The 8900-nt window shown below is 37.0% G+C and overlaps 1 pseudogene; it reads left to right on the top strand.

Moving 5' to 3' along the window:
• The first annotated feature begins 219 nt into the window (after positions 1-219).
• LOC113596156 (uncharacterized) lies at positions 220-319 on the top strand (annotated as a pseudogene).
• Positions 320-8900: the final 8581 nt, after the last annotated feature.

Raw genomic sequence — 8900 nt, 5'->3', positions numbered from 1 at the left:
ACTTCATTTGCTTTCCACCCTCTCATGTCTTATCCCCTAATGAGAATTAACATTCCCCTACGCTGTGCAATTCTTAGAAGCGCATCCACATAGTCTCTCCTCCAGAGCTCCTTGTTAATTTTCCAGTTATATTTCTTCTTAGCCCTGGAATACCAATCAACTCACTGAGCCATTGGTCATGAATCAATATGACTCTTAACATGTCTCCTTCTGTGCTAGCTGCAGCAGCAGATATACTAAAATTGGAACGATACAGAGAAAATTAGCATGGCCTCTGAGCAAGGATGACAAGCAAATTCGTGAAGTGTTTCAAATAAAAAAAATAACAAATGTCTCCTTCCATACAAAATGAAAAATCAAATATACCTCTCAAAACTCTGTCCATAGGGAGAATTTTTCTTTACCAGAGTCTTTCAGGGTTAACTCTGAGCGGGGCTGTAATGCAGCAGCCATTCACTTCCAGATGATGTCACCACACCTTGCAGACACATCTATAACCCAAGGAGGGTGTTTTTCCTCCTCTGGAAATGTCAAATGTTTATAGTGGACTTCCCATGGGGCTCTAAGGAGCATGAAGGATCAGGTGTTAAGGTAGTAGGAGTTAGTACCATGTGAGTGTGCACCACTTGCTTATACAGTTTGCTTGTATCTTCTGGTCTTGTAATTACCATTCCATTTAACAAAGGAATAGCCTTTCATACATCCAATACTTTGATTCAGTGAAATAGATTATCATGCTCATGATAGATATTTTGAGTCACATAGTCACTTGCTATCCCATGTTTAGGGAGTTTAGTCTCTATGGGGAACCCAGTAGCAAATCAGAAGCTGGTTTTCAAATGGAGGATAGTTATCATTGAAGTAAAGGCATACTTTACTCCAAAATCCTGGGAGCCTGAGCTATATTGAGTCTTCCAATCTATGAACATGGCATGACTCTCGATTTATTTAGGCCTTTGATATTTTAATCAGCATTTTGAATTATTTGCCATATACATCCTGCACATGTTTTGTTAAACTTGTTTTAATTTTTTAGAGCAATTTTAAATAGTACCACATTTCTAATTTTCATTTCCAATTTTTTTTTGCTAATATATAGAAGTATGATTGATATTTATGTGTTTACTTTGTATTCAGTGATCTTACTAAACTCACTTGATACTTCTGGAATTTTTGGTAGACTCCTTGGGATTTTCTATGTAAAGAATCCTGCAATCTACAAATAAGGATAGGTTTTGTTCTTCCTTTCCAATCTTCCAATTTTGTCTTGTTTTGTTTTCTTGCATTATTGAAATGGTCAGGACTTATAGTACTATATAAATTGTTTTAGGGAAAGTGGAGACTTTTACCTGGGTCTTAATTTTAGGGGGAAAACCATTAAGACTCCAGCCATTAAGTGTGCTGTTAGCATTAGTAATTTTGTGGTTTTTTATCAGATTGAGGAAATTTCCTTTTAATTCTAGTTTGCTGGGAGTTTTATTATGAATGGATGTTGGATTTAGTCAAATGATTTTCTGCATCAACTGATTTGAGCATATGGTTTTTCTTTAGCCTGTCAAAATGATAGATTACACTGATTGATTTTCATATATTGAGCCAGCTTTGCGCTTACAGTATAAAGTATACCTGGTTGTAGTATATCTTTCTTTTTATATATTAATGGATATATTTTGTTGAAAACTTGTGTTATGTTCATAAGGAAAATTGGACTGTAGTTTTCTTTTTTACTGTCTTTGTTTGACTTTGATATTGGCCTTATATGAGCTGGGAAGCATTCCCTCCACTTTTGTTTTCTGGGAGAGTTTGTATTGAATTGGTGTTATTTCATCTCCCCCATCCCAGCTCTGAGTATACATATACATTGTAAAATAATCATCACAATCAAGTTAAATAACATATCTATCATCTCACATAATTACCATTTTCTTTCTTTCGTTCTTTCTTTTCTTTCTTTCTTTTTCTTCCTACTTGTGAGAACACTTAAAATTTACTCTCATAGCAAATTTTAAGTACACAGTACAGTTTTATTAGCTGTAGTCATATTGCTGTACATTAGATCTCCTGAACGTATTCCTCTTGCATAACTGAAAGTTTGTACCCCTTGACCAACATCTCTCCATCTCCCTCTCCTCCCAGCCTGTGGCAACCATAATTCTTATTCTCTGCTTCCATGAACTTGACTAGATTCTACACATTATTTCATCTTTAAATGTTTGGTATATTTACCAGTGAAGACAATTGTGTCTGGAGATTTCCATTTTTGGCAACTTTTTAACTACATATTCAGTCTATTTAATGTAAGACTACTTAAATGATCTATTTCATCTTGGGTGAGTTTTGTGTTTGTGGTTTTCAAGGAATTTGGCAATTTTGTGTAAGTTGTTGACTTTCTACATATAGGCTTGTTTGTATTGTTCACTAATTTCCTTTTAATGTTTGTAGGTTCTGTAGTTAGAATTCCTCTTTTATTCTTGATATTTGAAAACTTCATCTCCCTTTTATATTTGTCAATCTTGCTAGAAGTTTAACAATTTTATCTTTTCAAAAAACCAAAACTTTTTCTATTTCCTTCTTTTTCTATTTCCTTGTGGTGGAAGCTTAGATTGTTGATTTGAGACTTTTTCTATTCTAATATAAACATTTACTTATTCTGACAATAATTATCAGAGATCTAAAAATAATAAGAAAAATCATATTCATGTTAAGAGTGTTCAGAATTTCATTAGCCAGTGGTTTGAAATTTACATAGATTGAGGTGACTGAAAAATAGGTTCAACAAAAAAAGACCTAAAGAGTTAAGTCAGTTTGTGTTTTAAGATTCTATATTTAGTGAAGAAAGTGATTTTAAAGGCTACAAGAAAGATGATTAGATTTCAGTTTTTAAAAATAAAAACTACTGGGGCACCTGGGTGGCTCAGTCAGTTAAGCGTCTGACTTTGACTCAGGTTATGATCTGGTGGCTCATGAGTTCGAGTCCCGTGTCAGGCTCTGTGCTGATAGTTCGGAGCCTGGAGCCTGCTTTGGATTCTGTGTCTCCCTCTCTCTCTGGCCTTTCCCCTCTCTCTCTCTCAAAAATAAATAAACATTAAAAAAATACACACACACACACACACACTACTATGGAGTTATCACAGGGAAGCAGCCTTGCTTATGTGGAATTTGGGCATATTCATCCATTATTATTTATAATAAAGCCATATTAGTAGCCTTTGCCCAGTACTTTTTTCATTATTCTCTTATGCAAATTTCACATAATAAATTCTGTTTAAGCTTGAGCACCAATAGAAAATTGGGCATTTCTTAAAGAAGGATAGGCTTCTTTTAATCAAGGATTTTGAATTATCCTTTAATTCTCAATTACAGAGATTATATTACTTCCTCGATGAACATATTCCCGTTTCATTTTAAAAGATGATTTTCATTACTTATTTTAATCTCTATTCCTTGTAAACTATGGACTCACCAAGGCTCTGACTAAAAAAATTCACAAAAACATCAGTAAGAAGGAATCAATCTTTTGGTCCTGTGGCTAGAGTTTTATATGATTGTTTTAACTGCATACGTATTTATTTTTATTATGTGTAATTGTGAAATGTCAATGCCATTATAGAATTTTAAATTCAAAAAGCACATCTCAGTTTATGTGCTTGATGTCCCAAAAGACTAGCTGAAGTTTTTCCTTTACTGCAATTGTTATCACTGAACTTAGATGGAGGGCATAAATCAGTCATTGACTCAATATGAGAATTCTCTTTTCTGTTTGGGTAACCTATGAACACCATTTCACCCATGTAATGTAATGCCATTTCACCCATGAATGAACAATTCAGAGAGAACACCAAACTGGTTGTTCAGGAAAGAATGGACTATAGCAGATGAAGAATGGAAGGAGGGACAGGATTCTGGTAATATGACAACAGAGCAGCAAAGTTGTTTAGTTACTCTGAATTGCCACATAAAAAAAGGTAAAGCAACTAGATGTCAAAACAAGACTATTAAACATCAGAAGGGTGCCTGGGTAGCTCAGTTGGTTAAGCATCTGACTTCAGCTCAGGTCATGATCTTGTGGTTCATGAGTTCAAGCCCCACATCGGGCTCTGTGCTGACAGCTCAGATTCTGTGTCTCCTCTCTCTGAACCCCCAGTCTTGTGCTCTGTCTCTCTCTCTCAAAAATAAACATTAGACATCAGAAACAAATTTATAAAATAAAAAGATGAAAAGATATCCCCACAAATCCCAAAATATGGGTTGTGGAGACAACGCCCCTGCCTACTAGTAATCTATGTAGGAAGAAGCAAGGAAAGCAATGAGATGGGAGAGAGTTGGAGAACAAGAGCTATAAAAGGAGGTTTGTTGTCTCCAGTACCACATGCCTGTGTTGAGATGGACCAAAAGGGATAGAGCAGTATAACCTCTATGAACTCTAAATTGACTTCCCAGGGTTTCCTTTTAGGACAAGGCGCCACACTGAGAAGAAATTGCTTTTAGTGGCATTAAAATCAAGCAGGACAGGGACAACAGAGATGATGGAAAGAGAAGGTCTAGACTAATGTGAGGGAGGAGAATAAAGACAAGACATCTCAGAAGGCAAAGCCACAATATTTTTCAACTCTACACACAACAGAGAACGTAGTATTGAAGGGACTAGGATTCCATACTTATCTGGAAGTAGATAGGTCTGATCTCCCCCTACCTCATGATGGTATTAATGGGATCAAGTATTGAGTTGAGGTTCCACACAGTGGCAATGAAACTTCACAAGCCAGTACAAGGCAGAACTAGTTACAACTAGGCTTCTACTCTCCTGCCCTGTCATCAAGGCCCAGTGGGGAGCTGACCTTTCACCTTTCCTGGTATTTACAAGGCAGAATAGAGTGGTGCAAGGAGGGGTAGTTGACAAGCTGCTTCTCCCTTCCCCTCATGCCAGGGGGTCCAGTGAAGAGCTGACCCTCCACCCTTACCCACAGCAACAAAGTGGTCAACTCACCCCACTTTCCCGCCTTGGAGGCAGTGGAGACAAATAGTGAGTTGCTCATACAACCCCACTCAGAGACTGCAGGTAGTATGAGTCAGTGCACTTTTTCCAGGAAGGTGACAGTGAGGTAAAGAGGGACTTGAACTTTCACCCTACCCATCTGTAATAAAGCAGTGTGATAGTGCCCAATTTTGGTCAGGAAAGTTTGGAGGAGCCTGATAGGAAGCTAGCCCTTGCTAGCCCTGACTCACCTAGTCCTTGCATTATACCTGCTAAAAAGATTAAATAGGATCCACAGTCTAAGACAAAAAATATCTAGGATTTAGTAAAAAAAAAACCACTTATCATAGCAATTACAACAGGAATGAGAAAAAGACAATGAACAGACACCAGCATCAAGATAAGTTAGATACTAGAATTATCTGACAGGGTTTTTAAGAAGGCATCATAATGTTTCAGCAAGCAACTATAAATTTTTTTGAAACAAATGAAATATAGAAAATCTAATGAAAGAAATACAAATTATAAAAAGACAGCAAATGCAAATTAGAGAACCAAAAAATATAATAACCAAAATGAAAAATTTGCTGTATAAGTTAAATAGTAGAGTAGACATAACAGAGGATAGATTCAGAAAATTTGAAGACAGATCAAAGCATTTACCCGATGTGAGTGACAGGGGAAAAAAAAAGATGGCTTCTCAGGGACAAGGACCCTTAGGGCAAAAAAAGGGCGAACATTGGTATTAACAGAAACCCAGAAAGAGAGAAGAGGGAGTGGGACTGAAAAAGTATTTTAAAAAATAATGTCTGAAACTTCTCAAATTTGGAAAAAGACAAATCTACTGATTCAAGAAGGTACATGATCAGGATAATTCAGGATAAAACAGGATAAATTCAAAGAAATCCATGCCAAGATACATCATCATTAAATGTCTGAATACTAAAAGAAAAAATCTTGAAAACATCCAGAGAGAAACAGCACATTACTCATAGGGGAACAACAATTTGAATAACAGAGTATTTCTCATCTGTAATCCTGTGTACAGAGAAAGTACTGAAGGAAAAAACTTCAAACCAGAACTCTATATCTTGTGAAAATATCCTCCAAGAATGAAGGCAAAAATCACAACACTATCAGATGAAGTAAACCAAAGAGAATTTTAAGGGTAGCAAACCTACTCTTTAAAAAATGGCTGAAGAAAGTTCTCCAAAAGAAAGGCTTAGACATTTAGAAAGGAAAGAACATCAAAATAGGTAAAAATAGGGGTAAATACACAAGACTATTAAAAATTTTGAGTTTTTTATATCATATTTGATTGTTGAAGCAAGAACAAGTTATAATACCATTTCATGGGGTGTTTGAAATGTAAGTAGGAAAGATGACAATTATGTTTAAAAAGTGGGGAGGGTAAAAGCAATCTACATATTCAATGCAATCCCTATCAAAATAGCACCAGCATTCTTCCCAGAGCTAGAAAAAATAATCCTAAAATTTGTATGGAACCAGAAAAGACCCCGAATAGCCAAAGCAACCTTGAAAAAGAAAACCAAAGCAGGAGGCATCACAATCCAGGACTTCAAGCTATACTACAAAGCTGTAATCATCAAGACAGTATGGTACTGGCACAAGCACAGGCACTCAGATCAATGGAACAGAATAGAGAACCCAGAAATGGACCCACAAACATATGGCCAAATAATCTTTGACAAAGCAGGAAAGAATATTCAATGGAATAAAGACAGTCTCTTCAGCAAGTGGTGCTGGGAAAACTGGACAGTGACATGCAGAAGAATGAACCTGGACCGCTTTCTTACATCATACACAAAAATAAACTCAAAGTGGATGAAAGACCTCAATGTAAGACAGGAAGCTATCAAAATCCTAGAGAAGAAAGCAGGCAAAAACCTCTTTGATCTTGGCCACAGCAACTTCTTACTCAACATGTCTCCGGAGGCAAGGGAAACAAAAGCAAAAATGAATTACTGGGACCTCATCAAAATAAAAATCTTCTGCACAGCGAAGGAAACCATCAGCAAAACTAAAAGGCAACTGACAGAATGGGAGAAGATATTTGCAATGACATATCAGAGAAAGGGTTAGTATCCAAAATCTATAAAGAACTTAGCAAACTCAACACCCAAAAACAAACAATTCAGTGAAGAAATGGGCAAAAGACATGAATAGACACTCCTCCAAAGAAGACATCCAGACGGCCAACTGACACATGAAAAATGCTCAACATCACTCATCATCAGGGAAATAGAAATCAAAACCACAATGAGATACCACCTCACACCTGTCAGAATGGCTAACATTAACAACTCAGGCAACATCAGATGTTGGCGAGGATGCGGAGAAAGAGGATCTCTTTTGCATTGCTGGTGGGAATGCAAACTGGTGCAGCCCCCCTGGGGAACAGTATGGAGGTTTCTCAAAAAATTAAAAATAGAACTACCGTATGACCCAGCAATTGCACTCCTAGGTATTTATCCAAGGAATACAGGGATGCTGTTTCAAAAGGGCACATGCACCCCCATGTTTATAGCAGCACTATCAACAGTAGCCAAAGTATGGAAAGAGACCATATGTCCATTGATGGATGAATGGATAAAGAAGAGGTGGTATATATATACAATGGAGTATTACTCGGCAATCAAAAAGAATGAAATCTTGCCATTCATAACTATGTGGATGGAACTTGAGGGTATTATGCTAAGTGAAATTAGTCAGTCAGAGAAAGACAAATATCATATGATTTTACTCATATGAGGCCTTTAAGATACAAAACAGATGAATATAAGGGAAGGGAAGCAAGAATAATATAAAAACAGGGAGGGGGACAAAAACATAAGAGACTCTTAAATATGGAAAACAGGGTTACTGGAGGGGTTGTGGGAGGGGGGATGGGCTAAAGGGTAAGAAGCATTAAGGAGTCTACCCCTGAAATCATTGTTGCACTATATACTAACTAATTTGTATGTAAATTAAAAAATATAAAATTAATTAAAAAAAAGTAGGGAGGGTAAAGGGACCTAGTTGGAAGTAAGGTTTCTATACTTCACTAGAAAGGGTAAACATCATTATTAGTACAGTGTAATAAGTTACATATATATTGAAACACCTAAAGCAATGGCTAAGAAAGTTACATGAAGCTATATATTCAGAATACCCTAAGTAACTCAAGGTAGAATCCTAATAAATGTTCAAATAACCCATCAGAAGGTAAGAAAAGTGAAATGGGAACAAGAAACATATGAAACAAACAGAAGCAAATAATAAAATGGCAGACATCAACCCTAACATATCAGAATTGTGTTAAATGTAAATAGTCTAAATACACTAATTAAAAGACAGAGACAACATCTGGGAAAGATGTCAGAGTAGGAGGATCCTAAGCTCACCTTGTCCCATGAATACAACTAGATAACATTCACATCTGTGTAAATAACCCAGAAAATAACCTGAAGACTGGCAGAACAAACTCTCCACAGCTAAATATAGAGAAGAGTTTGCATGGAAGAGGGAAGGAAGGGCAGAGACACAGCCTGGAGCTAAATGAGCGATGAGACTGTCCCCGGGAGGGAGGAACACTGCAGACACGGAGAAGTGAGAGAAACAGTTGCCCACACCACGGAGCCCACACGAGAAAGATGAATTTCCTGATTTCTTACAATCAGTGGGATTTAAAACTTGGAACTTTAAAAATCAGTGGGCTTGGCCCTGGGAGAGGTGGGAGGAAACTAAGTCTCTGCCCTTAAAGAGACAGCACAACAAAGAGCCCATGGAGAGAGAGCCTAGAAGCAGCAGTTGGAAAAATGCCTGGAACATATGGTAGGGAGATTTCTTTACTCATCTCAGAGAGTGTGCTGGAGGGGTAGGGATCATTGGGAGACTTCCAGAACAAAGTAGCTGGCAGGTACCA

This window comes from Acinonyx jubatus, chromosome D4 (genome assembly GCF_027475565.1).
Source record: "Acinonyx jubatus isolate Ajub_Pintada_27869175 chromosome D4, VMU_Ajub_asm_v1.0, whole genome shotgun sequence".
NCBI classification, from domain to species: domain Eukaryota; kingdom Metazoa; phylum Chordata; class Mammalia; order Carnivora; family Felidae; genus Acinonyx; species Acinonyx jubatus.
This window is presented reverse-complemented; position numbering and strand designations above follow the sequence as displayed.